This window comes from Marmota marmota, unplaced genomic scaffold (genome assembly GCF_001458135.2).
Source record: "Marmota marmota marmota unplaced genomic scaffold, marMar, whole genome shotgun sequence".
Taxonomy (NCBI): Eukaryota; Metazoa; Chordata; class Mammalia; order Rodentia; family Sciuridae; genus Marmota; species Marmota marmota.
In genome coordinates, this window is record NW_025999842.1 from 13,792,868 (window position 1) to 13,810,631 (window position 17,764).

Genomic DNA, 17,764 nt, shown 5'->3' on the forward strand with positions numbered 1-17,764 from the left:
ATAGTAGAGGATAGGAAAGGCAGCAGAACACAACAGACACTAGTATGGCAATATGTAAATCAATGGATGTGTAACTGATGTGATTCTGCAATCTGTATATGGGGTAAAAATGGTAGCTCATAACCCACTTGAATCAAAGTGTGAAATATGATATATCAAGAACTATGTAATGTTTTGAACAGCCAACAATAAAAAATTAAAAAAAAACAATAAAGTGATAATTAATTATATAATAGAAAAACAATATCAAATTTCAGAATTTCACATCTTTAAGAGGTAGAAAATTTGCTATGATTTTTTTTTCAGAAGTATATTTTGGAAAATATAGTGCCTACCTTAGGGTATTTAGGGTGCTATAACAGAATATCTGAGACTGGATAATTTATAAAGAAAAGAGATTTATTTCTTATAATCCTGAAAGCTGGGAATTCCCAGGTTGAAGGACTTGTATCTGGTGAAGGCTTTCTTGCTGCATCACTCATAGAGGAAAGTAGAGTGGTTAGAAAATGTAAAAGAACAAGAGATTGAGTAACAATTTCAAGTCCTTTCATACTCGGTATTAATCTACTCATGATGTTGGAGGCTTCAAGACCTAAACTTCCCTTTCAGCCCCATCTCTCAGTACTGCTAAATTGAGGGCCAAGTTTAATGCACTCAAACAATGGCATTATAAAATATTAATTTGAAAATAAGTTTTATTATAATGAACCATTTTTATTTCATTAAGACCATTAGGATTTATAATTTTGTTTGCCTCTAACAGGTATTAAAATTTATCATAGAAATTGATGTGACATAGCTCTATTAATATAAATCAAAAGCAAACATATATAGACCATAGTCTAACTTAAAGTCATACAAATAATCTAAGAATGGAACATTCAGCTTTTCATTACTGTGCCCAAAATACGTTATCAGAACAACTTAGAACAGGAAAAGTTTATGTTAGCCTCATGATTTCAGAAATTGAGTTCATGGTCAGCCAACTTTATCATTCTGAACCTGAAGTGAGGTAAAACACATGCAGTATAGGTTATATAAAACAACAAACAAATTTACCTCATTTTCTACATTCTTCTCTCCTCACTAGCAGGACAGATATGTATGGTTAGTGAACATATTGACCCTTTGTCCTTTTATCAATACACATGCAGAAATTTATATGTATACTTATCACTTTTCTGAATAAATATGTATGTTCTTGAGAGTGTTCTAAATAAAGAACTTAAGCTAAATGTCTTATTCAAATAATAATTTTGATAGAAAAGTTCAGATTACTTTTTATCTCAGAGAAACTTGCAATCAACTTGGTCTCTTATGGAAAGAGAGAAAACCATGTAGCTACATTATATCCTCTGGTTACTAAGAATTAACTTAGATGACAGATTTCAAAGCATATAGGAAAACATGCAGGCTAGGTTAGATATTCTGTGAAATCTTATAGCAAAACACCTACAAATTCTAAGTTTAGTGTGCAAAAATACTATTGCCAATATATATTTGCACTCAAAAACAGAAAATAAGCTCCCCAAGAACCAAAAATAAAATCACAACATCAGAGCAATAAGTAGATTCTCAACTCTCAGTGATAAGGGGTGATTGGACATACCTGACATTTAGACCTTTGGGTTTCATGACTGCTCAGGGTCAGGAGAAATGTCCTTATTGCTCACATTTTGGAAAGTTATGATGGTGACTTCTGAGTAGATGCAGGACCCTTGAAAAAAATATACTATTTGAAAAAGAGAATATTGGATAAAACATCATTCATTTACCTAAATGTGTCTCCCCATCATCATTTATTGGAAACTTAATCCTAAACATAGCAGAGTTGGGTTTGGGGCTGATGAATCATAGATTGGCCACCAGGGGGGAAGTGAATGGATCCATGCTGTTATCAAGGGAGTAGTTGGTTACTGTAGGTCCACTACAAAGAGGGAAGTTTGGCCTCTTTTACTTGCTTTTTCCTTGACTTGTCTTGTCTTCAGCTAGGATATGATGCAGCAAGGAAGTCCTCATCAGTTGCCAGCACCTTGATTTTATATTTCTTAGCTTTCAAAACAATGGAGACCAAAAAAAAAGTTTTCTAGTCTCTGATATTCTGTTACTGTAGTATTGACTAAGATGAACACTAATGGGCAATGGGGAATTTTTTTCTTTCATCTGAGAAAATCACCTCTAAAGTATTGATACCTCAGGTTTGCTCTCACATAGATGCTAACTTATAATATACTCTACCTCAGGTATTTTGCTATAGTGGTGGAAAGCTGACTAATATACCCACTATATAGTATTCCTTATAGAAGAGAAAGCCTGATTGCAATCCTGCTTGCAGGTTCAAAGAAATAGGAAGTTGGTGCTTAGTTTTTCTTAACTAAAATATATCAACTAGATTAGTTCTCTGATTCTTTGGAAATATCATATGAAAAATACTACAGATAAGTAAAATATATAGTGGGCTTAATGGAGCATGAAATAATGCTGATCCTGGCTTCATAGCTTAATCATCCTTCTGATCTTCCCAGTAGATTGAACACACACTTCGGGAGGAGTTCTCATCCCATTCTTAAGGTCTCAAGGAACAAAATTTTATTGTACCTCTGTTTCCTGGAGGAAGTCCTACCACAAAATAAGTGCTATAAAAATAATGATTGAATGTAAGAAAGGACAAATTAGCAGGTTCAAGTCTTTCCAAATCTAAATTCTATGATTTAGAATTTAGATTTGGAAAGACTTAGGTACTGTTCATATTCTGTTTTCAGTACCTAAGTGTAAGGGATTACAGAAATAGTGGAAAGAAGGGAAACGTGTTCTGGAGAAACCAACTTCATTCTGTGAGGTATGCATTTGTCTTTCTGGGTTAATCCTAGATCCCTTTAAGTTTTGTATTCAGAACCTTGAAATTAATCTTTATTGAACTGGAGAAACTTCAGGTGCATTAACAATGTAGTCATGAGATTTTCCAACAGAAGCCTGCATTCTATTTTTAAGTAAGGAAAAGAGTTGCCTATGAAAATCCCCTTTGTCTGTCACAGCAGTGTTTCTCAGTGGATATTAACTTCCTACCAAGATTAGTTGAGACTCTTTTAATCACAGATAAGAGAAATTCAGCTGAAAAGAGCTTAAATCAAAATGCAAATTTATTTATGGATATCAGTTCTTATACATCAAGAATGGCTGCCCCTGGTTAGCATGGTTTCCAGTAGAAACAGAATTCTCTTTCCTTCTACATCTCTGCTCCATTCTCTCCCTATCTTGGTGTTATTAAACCACTACCAAGGGGAGAACCTGACCTTGCTTCAGTGAAATGTTTACTTCTAGCCAATGTGACTAAAAGACTGGGGTAACTAGTAAGAAAAAGGGATCTCCCCTTCTGCAACCATATTGAAAGAGTGGGTAGATTTGCCTTGAAACTGGGAATGAGGAAACACTTGGACAGGCAAAGATAATACATTCCTATGCCATTCTATGCTCTAATGTGTTAACTTACTATTTTCTAGGTTTGTTAAAAAAGAAAGCATCTGAGCCCAAATAAAAAGTTCATAACCATCTCACATTATTTCTTTACATTAAAAGCAAATAAAACAAAATATTTTGCAGAATGCATTAGGAAGACATCTTATAAAACTCAGATATGTCGTGTTTCCAGAATTTCACTAAATGCAGTGACCTGCTTCAGCATTCAGTGCCAAGGAAACACCTTTATATTTTTATCTAGCTCCTGGAAATCTATCTATCTAGCACTGATATCATAAGCCTCAACCTTCAATACTAGCCTTTATTTCCTGAAAATCTTGCTACAAATTTTCATGAAGTTGTGAGAAAAGGAGATGGAGTTGCATTACCTCTGTCCAGACTATTGCTACAGCAATTGGGCTCATATCAAGTATCCCTGAGCATAAGTAAGAAGAAGAACCCAGACAATGTTTTAACATAATAAATTCATAAAGTATGGGTGGGCCAGAACAATAATGAGGACAATATGCAGAATTCTTTTAACATCTTGAGTCTAGGAAGTAAACAGAATCTGATTTGTCTAAAAGAATATCTTTTCTCTCTAATAACGCAGTACATTCACTATATATTTGTTTACTCAATATGTTTCATGTGAGTACAGTCCATCAACATTTAGAGAACACTGCTTTTCAGAATTACTGTGTCAAGTAATGCTTGCATTACAGCAGCATGTCCTTAGTGACCTGGGGATATTTATTTAGTTAAAATATAGATTTACTACAGCAAGGAATAGGTCCAAAATTATTCAATGAAACAGAAAATATCTTCGCTAAATACTTTGATCAATACACACCTTTGGCTGGTTCCTCATTATAATGTTGTCAATATTCAGAAGGAAAAGATCAACAGAAAACAAACTGCAGGGCTTGCAGCTTCAGAAGGACAGTCCCCATGTGAAGACACTGCTTTGCTCATAGTAGATTGGTATGTTTCCCTCTAGTGGTTAAACGGCATTTAACTCCATCAACCAAGCCACCTTTTGAAAAACAAAGCAGGAATTGAGAACAAGGCAGCATTTAGTGAGACAAAAATTAACACAGGTCTTAAATTAAGTGATTTGCAAGTAGGATCATTCTGGTTATTATGGAGAAGCTAATTCGTGGTTTAAATACCTGATCAATTTCTACAGGATGAACAAGGACAGAGAATATTTTAAACTCTGGCTGATGAGAGATGCTGTTGATGAGTAAGGAAATGAAAATCAGAAAGGGGAAACAATTAAAATACTTAGTAAAACCAATTCATTTTAATGTGGCACAAGATTAGTAATGAAGCTAGATTAGCAATTTTTAATTCCATGCTGTATTAATTATTTAAAAATCCCTTATTAAAATAATTTCATTTTTGAAAAATCCAAATTCATGTCTGTCTTCATTCCAATAAGGGCTACCTACATTTCTCTCATGACCCTGCAGCCGCAGGGTGGTCAGCGTTCAACTTCACAAGGAGAAAAGGCAGTGACACTCTGCCCACAGTAATCATTTGCTGACATACACCATTGGGCCTAAAATATTCCTCTAAACAAATCAAGACAGTTTATTTATAACACAGGCTGCATTTAACTCTTCAAAATTCAGGATGATTAAAGAAACGACCCTATTTTCCTACTTTGAAAAACTATGACCATGTTAGGATATCGACAATCAAGTGAACAGCAAAATGCCACACCAGCTCCAAATATGCACACTAGGGTTCCTGGAGCAATCAAACTTGCTGAAATTAAGGGTCAAAAGATCAGCACTGTAACTTTAGGCAACCCAGGGGAAGACAACAATCTTCCACCTTTGTTGTATTCTGTGAACTGGCCATGATCACAGAATGTGAAAAACAGCTATCAGATCACAGGATCATTTCTGTGCCAGAAAGCACCTGCAGTCATTATGTACAAAGCTCACAATGCCAGGCTTTCAGAAGCACATAAAGCTAGCTGTCCTTCTGATTTCTCGTAGGGAAATATGTGCACACTATGAAGCAAAGAAAATGTCCACGATAGAGACACACATATACAAATCCTTACCAACTCCACTATTCAGACTTTGGTTTACACTATGAATTATTGAAGGGGCAGAACGAGGAGAGCTAAAAACAGAAGCTTGAAATTATCAGCTCATCACCCACAAAACGGCTATAGATCCTCATGGAGGAAGTCTGAACAAAGAGAAACAATTATTCCACAAGTTCTCTTTGTGTTTAACAGGTTATAAACTATGCATCCAATAAATTTGTCTTATCTTTCTAAGGAAAATAAACAGATGAAAATAGAACTGCATGCAATTATCAATCATTTATTTCATCCATTTACCCATTGTCCACAATGAGCTATAGGGAAAATATTTTTTAAATGAATAAATTCACCAGAATATGAAAAAAACAGATAAATTTGAAAGCATATTTTAATTTATATTTTGTTGTATTTAGTAGTAACTACAAAAGCTACAGGGAGATTAAGGAAAGGTTTCGTGAATTTTAGAGAGCTTGGGGAAGGTTATCATTTAAGAAAACAAGAATGCAAAAATTCAAAATATACATCTTGTCACATATTGAGATCAACTAAAGTAAAGTAGACAGGAAATACATTAATTACTAAGTCATATCAGAACAAAGCAAATGTATATGTAAGACTTTAACTGAAGCTCAGGTAAAATACAATGTACAAAAGGCTTCATTCAATAGAACACTTTTATAATCTGAAGTTAATTTGATTTTTTCTTAGTTTCCACAGAATATGTGTGAGAATTTATAAAGTCTGAATTGTTTTTATCTCTTTAGCACACATGAGGTTTCTCAAACAGAATGAATTTTGAGTCTTACATCCTGATATCTATTAAATAAAGTATTCCAGTGATCTGAAATATCATTTTGCCTTTCTTGTTGACATGACATTAAAAATGAAGCCTGAGTTCTTACACATGGCGTGCCTAATTTAGTTATTGCAATTGCATAGAAGTTGAGAGGTATATATAAACAGAAGCTATCGCTGTATGTTACAATCATCCTGGGAGAAATCCTACACTATGTTTGAAAAATGGAGCTTTTATTCTAGAATGTTTCTCTTTTGATTGTAATATTGAGCCAAACTAGTTTGGAGCTTAAGTTTCTTGACATAGACCTGTTAAAATGAAAAAAAAAAAAGTAATCTTGGTAAAATGCTGTCTCAGTGGAATACAGAAGATGGGTGATGAGAAAGAAGGTATTTGTGGTAAAGGAAGCATACAGATGAAAGAAATGAAAGACCATCAAATGAGAAATAGAAAGTGGAGAGCAGACCCAAAGCACTTCTAGAATACCTTTCATGAAAAGAAAGACTAATTGTGAAGAATACATATTAGAACTGGATCATGTGTTTTTCTCCCACAGTATATTAATTTCATTTTTTTGAAGGATGCAGGAGGAACTTTCTCTCTCCTCACTCCTATAATTTATTCTTTACTAAGTGCTGCTTTATGAACAAATGAAGGCACACAAAGAAGCTAGGGCATCAGTATTTCCCAGGATATACACAGGATGCTTAATAGAGGTAATGAATGCCCTGGCCAGCAGCCAGGATGACAAGCTCCAGCCACAGAGCTGTGAGTGAGTCAAGTTTAAGACAACCAGACAGAGAAACGCAGAGGCCAACATATACTTTTTGCTAAAGAGAAAATTTTATGCTGCCATGATCAATTAGTTTATTTTTCTCATAGCTGGTAACTATTTCCTGGGAAATTCCCTGAGTAGTGACATTGAAATGCTGTCTCTCATAGAATGAAAAAGTGTGATAATAGTTTTTAAGTGCCTGGGCATGAAGCCGAAAAGTGAAGGTAGAAGAGCCACATTGACTAATTACAACAAGATGCTGCTTCTTGCCCCTGCCATTTATATATTGAGATTGGAAGGACTCTAAAGTGTCAAAAAGATTTTTCTGCATGTCAAATGTATCTCTAAGCTCTTTCTCATCACTGATGGGACTGATTCATTCTTAACAACTGACAATAATCTAGCACGATGAATCTGAAAGAAAGCATATACTGACTTCTAATGGAATTTAGCTTCAAAAATACTATACTGTTTCACAGGATAGCTACTTTAAAAGATTACCCAACTTCCCATCAACATGTTTATTTTTTTTTTCTTAGATATATTTCATCCCTCTTCCTTTAAATCTTCTTTCTTTCTCTTCTCCCTGTCTCAGTCTTACACAGTAGCATGGGTTCAGAAGCAAAGTTTCATGGAGAACAAGTAAATGGTCTGTACTGAGCATCAGTGAGGATAGACTGGCATGTTTATGCTTTTTCTACACTTTCATTATCGAAACTGAAGAATTCAATGTATTTTAAAAATCCTTTTAGGGGCCTGGGGTAGTGGCTCTGAAGGAGAGCACTCGCCTAGCACATGTAAGGCCCTGGGTTTGATCCTCAGCACCACATAAGAGTAAATAAATAAAACAAAGGTATTGTATCCATGTACAACTAAAAAAATTTTTAATTTTCTCCTTTATAAAGTTTATAAAAAAAATAGATCACTTACATTTTTATAGCATTTGCTCAGATGTCTACATCATGTACTCCTATTAATTATATCATTCATCTTACTTGGAAATGCACACCTCAACTACTCTATAGTGTAAGGAAACCCACTGTACATAATATAATTCCTATAAATTCCTTATATCCTAGGTTTTGAAAGCAATATGGGTTTTATCTATAAACCCAAATATAACGCTACAATATTTTACTATAAGTCTGAGAGATCAGCACTGGGAGATAAACAGACATGAGTCAATATAGATGAAGCAGAGACCAATATTTAGAATAAATATTCAAAAACAAGATGGCTGTTTCCAATTAGAGGAGTTATATTCTATGTTTCACCTGCCACCACCCAGTTTTCTTTCTGAACCACTAAAGAAGGATGTAAATTCCTAATGATTTCCAACTCACAGGATTCTCATGGCTTGGTTATAAGCATGTTAGACAGGCTAGCATGAGAGTTGAGCAGGTTTTTCCAGGCTGGGAAGAGGCCACAGGCAGATGATATTTGAAAGACAGAATCAGCATCATCTCAGTTTGCGGAAATTCCATCAAGAAAAGCTGAATGGTGAATTTCAACCTATTCCAACATTTTACATAGGCATTAACAATCCTGAAAGATCAAGAATACTGGGTCCTAAAATTAGTAGCCACCATTCAGGAAGAGGAACAAAGCAGTAAGTCCCCTAAGATAAGTGAATAAGTGCTGATGACTCTAGTCCCTGTGGAGTTCTCAAAATCTATTTGCAGTCTACACATATCATATTGAATTGTACATGTTATGTATTTTCTGTGAATTAAACTTCTTAGCACAACTTTCCAGCAAAACTGTACATCCAATAAATTCACATATTTCAAAGAGGGCTGCAAAGTAGTAAGAGTTAAATATGCCACCCAGCAATATTCCAGGAAACTAATTACCTGAGGGAATTTATGAAAGATTACATAGATTACTGTGCCTCAACAATAAAGTAATGAGACTAGTTTCCACAGGGCATATATAAAATTCACATCTATCTACTGCGTATTGATTTATGCACACATTCTAGAAGATCTATGCAAATCCTTCCTAGTTCAATTCTTTCCTCTCTGCAAATCCTTCCCTACCAATGTAACTGAACATCATATTTCTCTACTCTGAACTTATTTCGCATGCCACTCATTTAGAACCCAGTATTTATGTCATCATCATAGGGATCTTGTTATATTTGTATTTATTATTCATTCAAAACTGCCTTTATCATTAATATGTAAACTGTACTAGTTTATTTTTTTATAATAAATCAACTTAAAATTCAATAGCTTAAAGTAACATTTATTATCTGAAATGTTTTTTGAGGTTCAGGAATCCAAGAATGGGTTAGCGGGGTGTTTCTGTCCCATGTGAAATGATCTGTTCATCAGGGCTTTAGTTCCTACAGTCCAGACATGGTGTTCCTCAAGTAGTCATATGTTGGAAACTTGGTCCCATTTGTAGCAGTGATAAGAGGCTATAGAATTCTTAAGAGATAGAGACTAGTGGATTATTATTCGGTTCCTGAGGGGCTTCTGTCAAAGGGACTCTGTTCTCATGGGACCCTGAGTTAGTTCTCGTGAAAGCCAGGTATGATAAAGAACAAACCTGGCTCCTTCTTGGTTTCTGGCTTCCTGTCTCTCCAGGTGAAATCTCCCTACCACACGTGACCATTCAGTGAGGCCATACACAATTAAACCTTCACCCAAGGCCGAATCTATGGAGCTGATTTATCTTGGATTTTTAACCCTAACATAGAACTAAATAAAGTTCTTTAGAGAGTCTCCAGCCTCTGGTATTTCGATGCAGCAATAAAAAATGGGTAAATGCGGTATGCTGCGAAAAAAAAAAAATCCATTTCTCTATCTATAGGGAAGGAGGCTGGTGTGGAGAATAGTAACTGCTATGGCGTCAGGTGCTTTGGTGAAACCTCAGATGCTGGGTCTTCTGGCCAAGCATCTACAGTTTTATATTGTTGAAGCATTCACGGTTGCCCTGGGGGTTGTAAGTTTGGTGTGGCTGAACCAAGAAAAAAAGCATATGCAGATATCTACAGAAATTGGGATTCCATGGAAGATTTTGAGGAGATGAGGAGGGCTGGAATATTTCAGATACAAAGTGATTTTGGAATATAAAGAATTTCTTTGGATTGAGGTCCTTAGAAGTTTGTACTCCTGAACTATAAAACATGAATATGTGGGCTAAGAAAAAGTTTTCCTTGGTAAATGCACAATTAACAAATACTATATAAAGACAGACAGAAAGAAAGAAAGAAAGAAAGAAAGAAAGAAAGAAAGAAAGAAAGAAAGAAAGAAAAATGGGTAAATGCACTAGTCATCTAACCTTTTTACTTGATTTGGAAGTGAATCTCATGTTACTTTTGACAGGTCTTAGTTCTTCACTGTTTTTTCCTGGAATCCTCAGTTCTTCACCATGTGGACCTCTGCATAGTGTTGTTTAGAACAATACCACCAGCTTCACTTTGGCCTCTTCTCTGCCAAAGGAGTGTGACAAAGAGAGAGAGAAAAAGTAAAATTAGGAATCATCTATCCAACCTCAAACTTTAACTTCATCTTTCTTAACGAAGAATCCCGCTGTTATTCAGATTTTTACCACTCTTCCCCATGCAATTCAAAGCTTAAAGTATTTTGTTCTTATTAAGTCTTTTTTGAGTAGTTAGTTCAATCCATCATTGTTCCATTTTGCATGAAAATGTAATGAATATAGTGACAATGTCAGATTTAAGGAAAAAAAATGGAATTAAAAGAAATATGTTGTTACATTCTCCTTCAATAGTGCGTTGAATGGCAACACCCCAAAAGAAATGTCCTAATCTCTGAACCCTGTAGATATGCCCTAATTTGGAAAACATGTCTTTGCAGATATAATAACTATGTTAAATATATGGAGATGAAGTCATCTTCAATTAACTGGCGGTCCCAAAATCTGTTGGCAAGCATTTTTATAAGAGACTCAGAGAAGCACACAGAGAGTTAAAGAAGAAGCCTGTGCAAAGATGGAAGCAGAGAGAGAGAGAGAGAGGTTATGAAGTCACAGAAGCCAAGAAACTCCAGGAGTGAACAGAAGCTCAAAGAGGCAAGAAAGTATTCTCCATTAGAACCTTCAGAACATGATACTGCCAAAAGCAGAACCAGAACCTGCCAATTTCAGACTCCTGGACTCCAGAATAACAAGAAGACATATTTCTACTTTTTTTAAAGCCTGTGAATTTGTTGTAATTTGTTACAGCAGCCCTGGGAAACTAATATACTCTCCAACGCAAATAGTATCCCAATTCTAATTTATGCGTTCCCCTTGAGCAGGCTAATTGTGTGAGTCAGCTTTAAGCTGCTGTGACCAAAATACCTGACAACAACCACTTAGAGGAGGAAAAGTTTAATTTAGTTTAGTCCATGGTCAGCTGACATCATTGCTTTGAAGGTAGACATCATGGTGGAAAGGCGTAGTAGAGGAACACTGCTCACCCTATGGCAGCCTGAAAGCTGAAGGAGATGAAAGGGATCACAGGAAAGATGTACCCTTCCAAGGCATGCCCCTCATGACCCACTCCTCCATCACATGCCACCTGCCTACAGTTACCACCTGGTACATTCAAACTAGGACTAGGTTACAACTTTCACAGTGCAGTTATTTTGCCTCTGCATATTCCTGCATTAACACAGGGGCTGTGGGGGTGGGAATCTCATATGCAAACCATAACACTAAGCCTTTCCCAAAACCAATGCATATAAATGCCAACATTCTGCACTAATCTTCCCAATGGCAACACCTATACTAACGCTTCCCAATGATGACTGTTCTACTCAGTGTTCTCTTCTTGAATTAGCCTGTTCAGCAAACTAATTTACACAGTTGGTTATTGGATATAAACACATTAATTTTTTACGATGCTAACCTTTGTAGAAAACATACTTATTAGACGGACCTATTTTATGGCTTCATTTTTCATTATATTAACAATAAGACTATTAGAACAGATCAGTGTTTAACAAAATTCAGTTCTTATCACTCCCATTCTAAGCACAGGTTTAGTCCCTGGAGTTGAATGTGCAATAAACTTCTAAAGATAATCAAAGTAAACATTTTAGTAATAAAAATATTGCCTGTGAATGTTATGAAAATGTTAGAAAATTTGAAAATACGGGAGATACTCATTGAAAGCTTATAGAAAAGTGTTTTCCAGAGTGTGGTTCAAAGAACATTTGTTCTTGAAGTGCTCTCTGATAAAAATGTTGGTCAAATAAGCTACTAATTTGGAAGTAAACATGTATACTCATTTTAAGATGTTATGTTGTTTTAAAATAAAGGGAAACACAGAGAGAAGACGATGAAGGGAAAAAGAAAGGAAGATGGAAAGGAAGATATAGAGAAAAAAGAAGCTCAGTGATCACCCTTTACTATGTACTACTAGTTATGAGTTTATTTGGGCATTTATGTAAAGGTAAAAGATCTATGGAATAATACAGACAAATCTTTATTAATCAAATAATCTTAAGAAAATCAATTACCAGTTTGGGTTTCTTTGTATACAAAATGGGGAATTAGAAGATAAGGATGTACCTGAGAGGTAGAATACTTGCCTAAAATGCCCAAGGCCCTATTCAATCCGTAAAACACCAAAAGGAAAAAATAATAATTCTTTCTGGACTATGGATGTAGCTTAGTGGCAGAATAAGTATGTGGTTTGCATGCTTGAGACCCTGGATTCTTTCCCCAGCACCAAAAGTAATTTTTTGTGAATTTATTTGATAGAATTTGACAATATGAATATGACATCTCCAATAAATCTCGTGAATAGTAACATAAAATAGGCAAATAATACCAATTAGATTATCTTGAGCTCATATGCTATAATTCATGTGAAACACCTATTCTTTTGCAAGCATTGTATCCTGTAGCCATAGTTTTCAATAAACTGGTATTATAGTTTGTTATTTTTACATTTATTATCATGATCAGTACATAAAATAACTATATCTCCACTGACAATATCTCCACTGACACTCATCATATTCGTAGAAATGCAATTGTCCAGGACATTAAAGTTTTGAAATAAAATCATAATAGATCCAAGCAGAGATGGAAAAGAGGTATTACTTTAGCAAGCAAAAGCTGTAAGAAACCTGATGGACTTTATTAACATATATAACAAAGGCATCAGCTCAACAAGTAGGACAATGGAGAGCCCTGGAAGCTTGGGAAAGGAGAAATAAAGCTTGGCATTGATGTCCAAGAAGAAAAGCTATAGCCAAGATTATTAAGCATTTGGATTCTTGAGCAAAGTCAACCAGATTGTTTCAATGATTGTGAAATCACAAACACTGAACTTTCTTGGTCCTTTTCACACACAATCCTGAGTTATAAAACTTTGTATAAAGCTACCAACCTATCTTATCCTGATGCCATTAAATACTGATTTTATTTAACTCTTTGTTTTGGTTTGAATTACTATTACTACAAAACTGCTGTCCACCAGGAACATGGGAATGTAACACGTGAACATAGGGCCTTTGCAGATTTGATCAAGTTAAGACAATATCTTTCTGGATTAGAGTAGGACATATCTCAAATATGAATGATGTTCTTAAAATAAAAGGAAACTTTAGACACAAAAATTGGGAATACATGTAATGATGCATTTAGAAACCAGGGAACATCAAGGAATGCCAAACTCCAGAAGAGGCAAGAAAGGATCTTCCACAGCTTCAGAGAGAGCATTGCACTGTGTACAATATTTCAAAATGGTTAGATTATATAACAATGGGAGAATAAATACTTGTTGCTTTAAATCTCTCAAATTTTGATCATGTGTTACACTCCCATTTGTATGATATTGTATTCACTAAGGAATTTCCTGCATAAGATTCAGAGGTGAGATAGGAGTAAGAAAGTGGAATGAATCTGACATAGTTTTTCTATGTACCCCACAGTGAATCTCAATATCATGTACATCCATAAGACTGGGATCTTAATTAGAATAAGATCTATTCCACGCTTGTTTAAATGCATCAAAATAGATTCTACTATCATGTATAACCAAAAAAGAACAAATAAAAATAATAAATTAATTTAATTAGTTATCATGCAATTTTCCAAAGTTCAGAATGAAAGAAACCCATGTTTATGTAGTTAAGACTCTTAATTGCAAGTGAAAATTTAATTTTGGTTGATGGCAAAGCCATTTGTTGGTATAATTCACATTATAAAAAATGGTGTATGGACAAGATCATCTGGTTTGTGTTTTCCAAATAATTTATTTATATCCAATAGTTTTTTCCCCTTGTCTGTCCTGTGTTAAAGAACATGCAAGAGATAACATTTTCATGAAGCTAGAACTTAAATGAGAGTGTGCCTTATTAAAGCAGATAAATATGTGACATATAGCACATAGCACAGAAGTTCTGGTATCTTGGGTTTATATCTATCTCATTATAATTTGAATAGAAATCTTTCCTATTATGTTATCAAGAAAACATCAAAAGTTTCCTTTTTAAACCATGATTAATAGAAATTCAACCATTTGTCATGTATCTAGCAGAAGGAGGTGATAAAGTTGTGCAAACCTTTGAAAAGGCAAGACATGCCAAACTTTGGTAATCTAATTTCCTAATTAAATTTATTGTACACAAATGTACATATTAACATATATATATAAAATTAAAAATCTTACACAGAGAAAAGATTTACATCCCAAGTATATAATAACAGTGCTTTTCAAAAATAACCTAGAAATGGAGACAACCAAAGTGCCCATCAACTGGTCAATGGCTGAAAAAAAAAAGTGGGGTACATAACACAATGGAATGCCACTCAAACAGAAAAGGCATGAAATCCTGTCATTTACAAATATGGGTGGAACTGGAAATCATTAAATTGAAAGAAATAAGCCAGACATAGAAAGACAAGTACTGCATGAACTCACAGAATTTGAGAGGTGAATGGAAGTACCCAAAGATGAGGATAGTGGGGGTGCAAAAGGAAGGATGGGAAAATGTATATCAATAGTTATTATGTCACAGTTAGACAGGAGCAAGAAGTTCTGGTGTGACACTGCAAAATAGAATGACTTTAGATAAAAATAATATACTGTGAATTTAAAAACCTAGAAGGAAGGATTTTAAAAGATTTTAACATAATGTAAAGTAAATCTTTGAAGTGATAGATATATTTAACCTCATTTTAATATTATACGATGTATACATGTGTCAAAATATTCAAAGGTACATCATACAAGTACAATTTTTATATATCATTTAAAAATAAGTTTTAAAAATTTAAATTAAACTGAGTGCAGTGCCACATGCCTATAATCCCACTGGCACAGAAGGCTGAGCCAGGAGGACCACGAGTTCAAACCCAGCCTCCGCAGCTTACTGAGGCCCTAGGTAACTTAGTGAGACCTTGTCTCAAAATAAAAATAAGAAAGGATCAGGGTATGGCTCATTGGTGAAGTTGGGTTCAATCCCTTGTACTAATATCAACAAAAAATTAATACTTAAATATATATGAATTTGAAAATTTCTGTCTTTATGACAATTATTTGTCAATAATTTATTTGTAAATTATCATTATACCTTTTATCAATTAACTTATAAAATTTTAAAATAGTCTATCACTAAAAGGTAAATCTTCTCTTTATGAACAGTGTCCAGGTTCCTTATGCATTATCTGTAGCAAAAAATAAAATAAATGGAGTCCTCTAGACCTTTTATTCTCTTTCTTATTAGTCTCAGTCCCCTGTCTGACAGCATCATGCCCTCCATGATATTTTTATTGGCCTCGCATCAAAGAATTTTTTTTTCAATAAGATTATAAAATACTGCAATAACATTATTGTACTTTCCCACTCAGAAACCATGGACAGATTTAAATGACAGTTACACACTGAAAAAAATGTTTGTTTCAAAGTGTCACAATAATAGTAACACCAAAAGATAAATGTTCTTAACATTCATAAATTCAATCAGATATTTGAGAATACAGATTCCTTTTTCTAAATTGCATGCCATTTTGATGCCTTGAATATAGCTGGCATAATGAGATTGAGAAACAGTTGGAATCATATAGAGTTCACTAGACAACTTTCATGTTAAACAAAATAATACAGTACAAATATATGGGAATTTTGCCTTAATTCCCCAAATAATCATGCTTACAGTATGATAATATGTAAAATATTTTTCAGTCATTAATTATTTCTTCAGTCTATTAAGAGACATTTCTTTTTTTATTGTTGGTTCTAATTAGTTATACATGACAGCAGAATGCATTTAATTTCATTGAAGAGACATTTCTTGAGTACATACATGAGCTTGGGAAATATGCTAAGTGCTGGAAATAAAGAAACAAATAGGACATATGATCCATGCCTTCAAAGAACTCATTCTCAGAGGGGAGAAAGACACAAACAAATAATTGCAATAGATAAATTTGTTGCTTTAATAAAGGTATAAACAAATCCTGTTAGACCCCAGGAAGCAAAAAACTAACAAATTCTGACAAAGAAATGAAATACTCATTCAGCTACCTGGTAATATCATGCTACACAACAAATATATCAAGGCATATTTAGCAATATATTTATACATTCTAATTGATTTATTTGAATCAATATTTTTCATGGCCTTTAGAATGAATCAAGTTCTAAACATTTTTTATTCTTTCTAGACAAGGTCTTGCTAAATTTGCCAGGTAAGACTTGAGCTCTTAGGCTCAAGTAATCATATTGTCTCAGCTTCTTGAATAGTTAGAACTACAAATACGCACTGTTGTGCCCAGCACTGAGCATTTGTTTTTAATTAAAAACTTTTTTTTCAAAAAAAGTTCACATAAGTTAAACTAATCTTTCATTCCATGTCCATCACTCATCAAAAAAAAAAAAAATCAATGATAATTTAATTTAGTTTATTTCATCAACAAATATTTGGCCCTGAACCCATATGGTGGCAATATTGTGGGTTTCTTTTAAAATAGTATACACAAAATAAAAAATAATCAGTTAAAAAGTGAAGCAAGAGCGTTCCTGTTTTAGTTCTAATGTATGGAATTTAAAAGCCATCACTGTTATTATCATAGCAAGAGAAAATCTGAAAAAAAAACTAAAGTGTCAATACATTTCTTGGATTTAAAGGACTAGTATAGAGATGGCAAAGCTAATCATACCTCACCCAAAACATGGAGAGGCAGATATATAATAGTCAATATCTGCTTACCTGCAACCAAAAGCATAAATTGATTAAAATACTTAGATGATAATTTTGAGTAATTGCTGGAGTTTGAATATGAATTAGTTTGAAAGTGAGAAACTATTGTGGTAACAGTCTATAGGGAAACTGTTTAATCTACAGAAATACCCCCAGAGTCTCATGGTAAGGAAACAAGAAAAATTTCTACTCTTGGATCTGGTAGCATACTGACCAATGTGAATGTTTTCATTGAAATTAAAAAAAAAAAAAATTCTCTAAAACAAAAGATTTTGCCAGAGCCTCATTCTACCTGGGGTAAAAGGTATTTTATTCCTTCTCCAGCTAACTCCAACTTTCCTGATTCACCTAAACAAAGTGGTAGTAGAGTGATTAAGAAACCCTTGTGAAGATCACAGACTAGAAACCCAGTTTTGCTAAAAAGACTAAGATATAAACAAAGTCACAGAATGCTTTCCTTCTCCTTTGCCTTACCTCCAAATAAACAGAGTTCCAAACTGTTA

At 34.2% G+C, this 17,764-nt stretch overlaps 1 pseudogene; it reads left to right on the top strand.

The window, feature by feature from the left end:
• Positions 1-9,942: 9,942 nt before the first annotated feature.
• Positions 9,943-10,337, top strand: LOC107152679 (annotated as a pseudogene).
• The last annotated feature ends 7,427 nt before the right edge of the window (positions 10,338-17,764 follow it).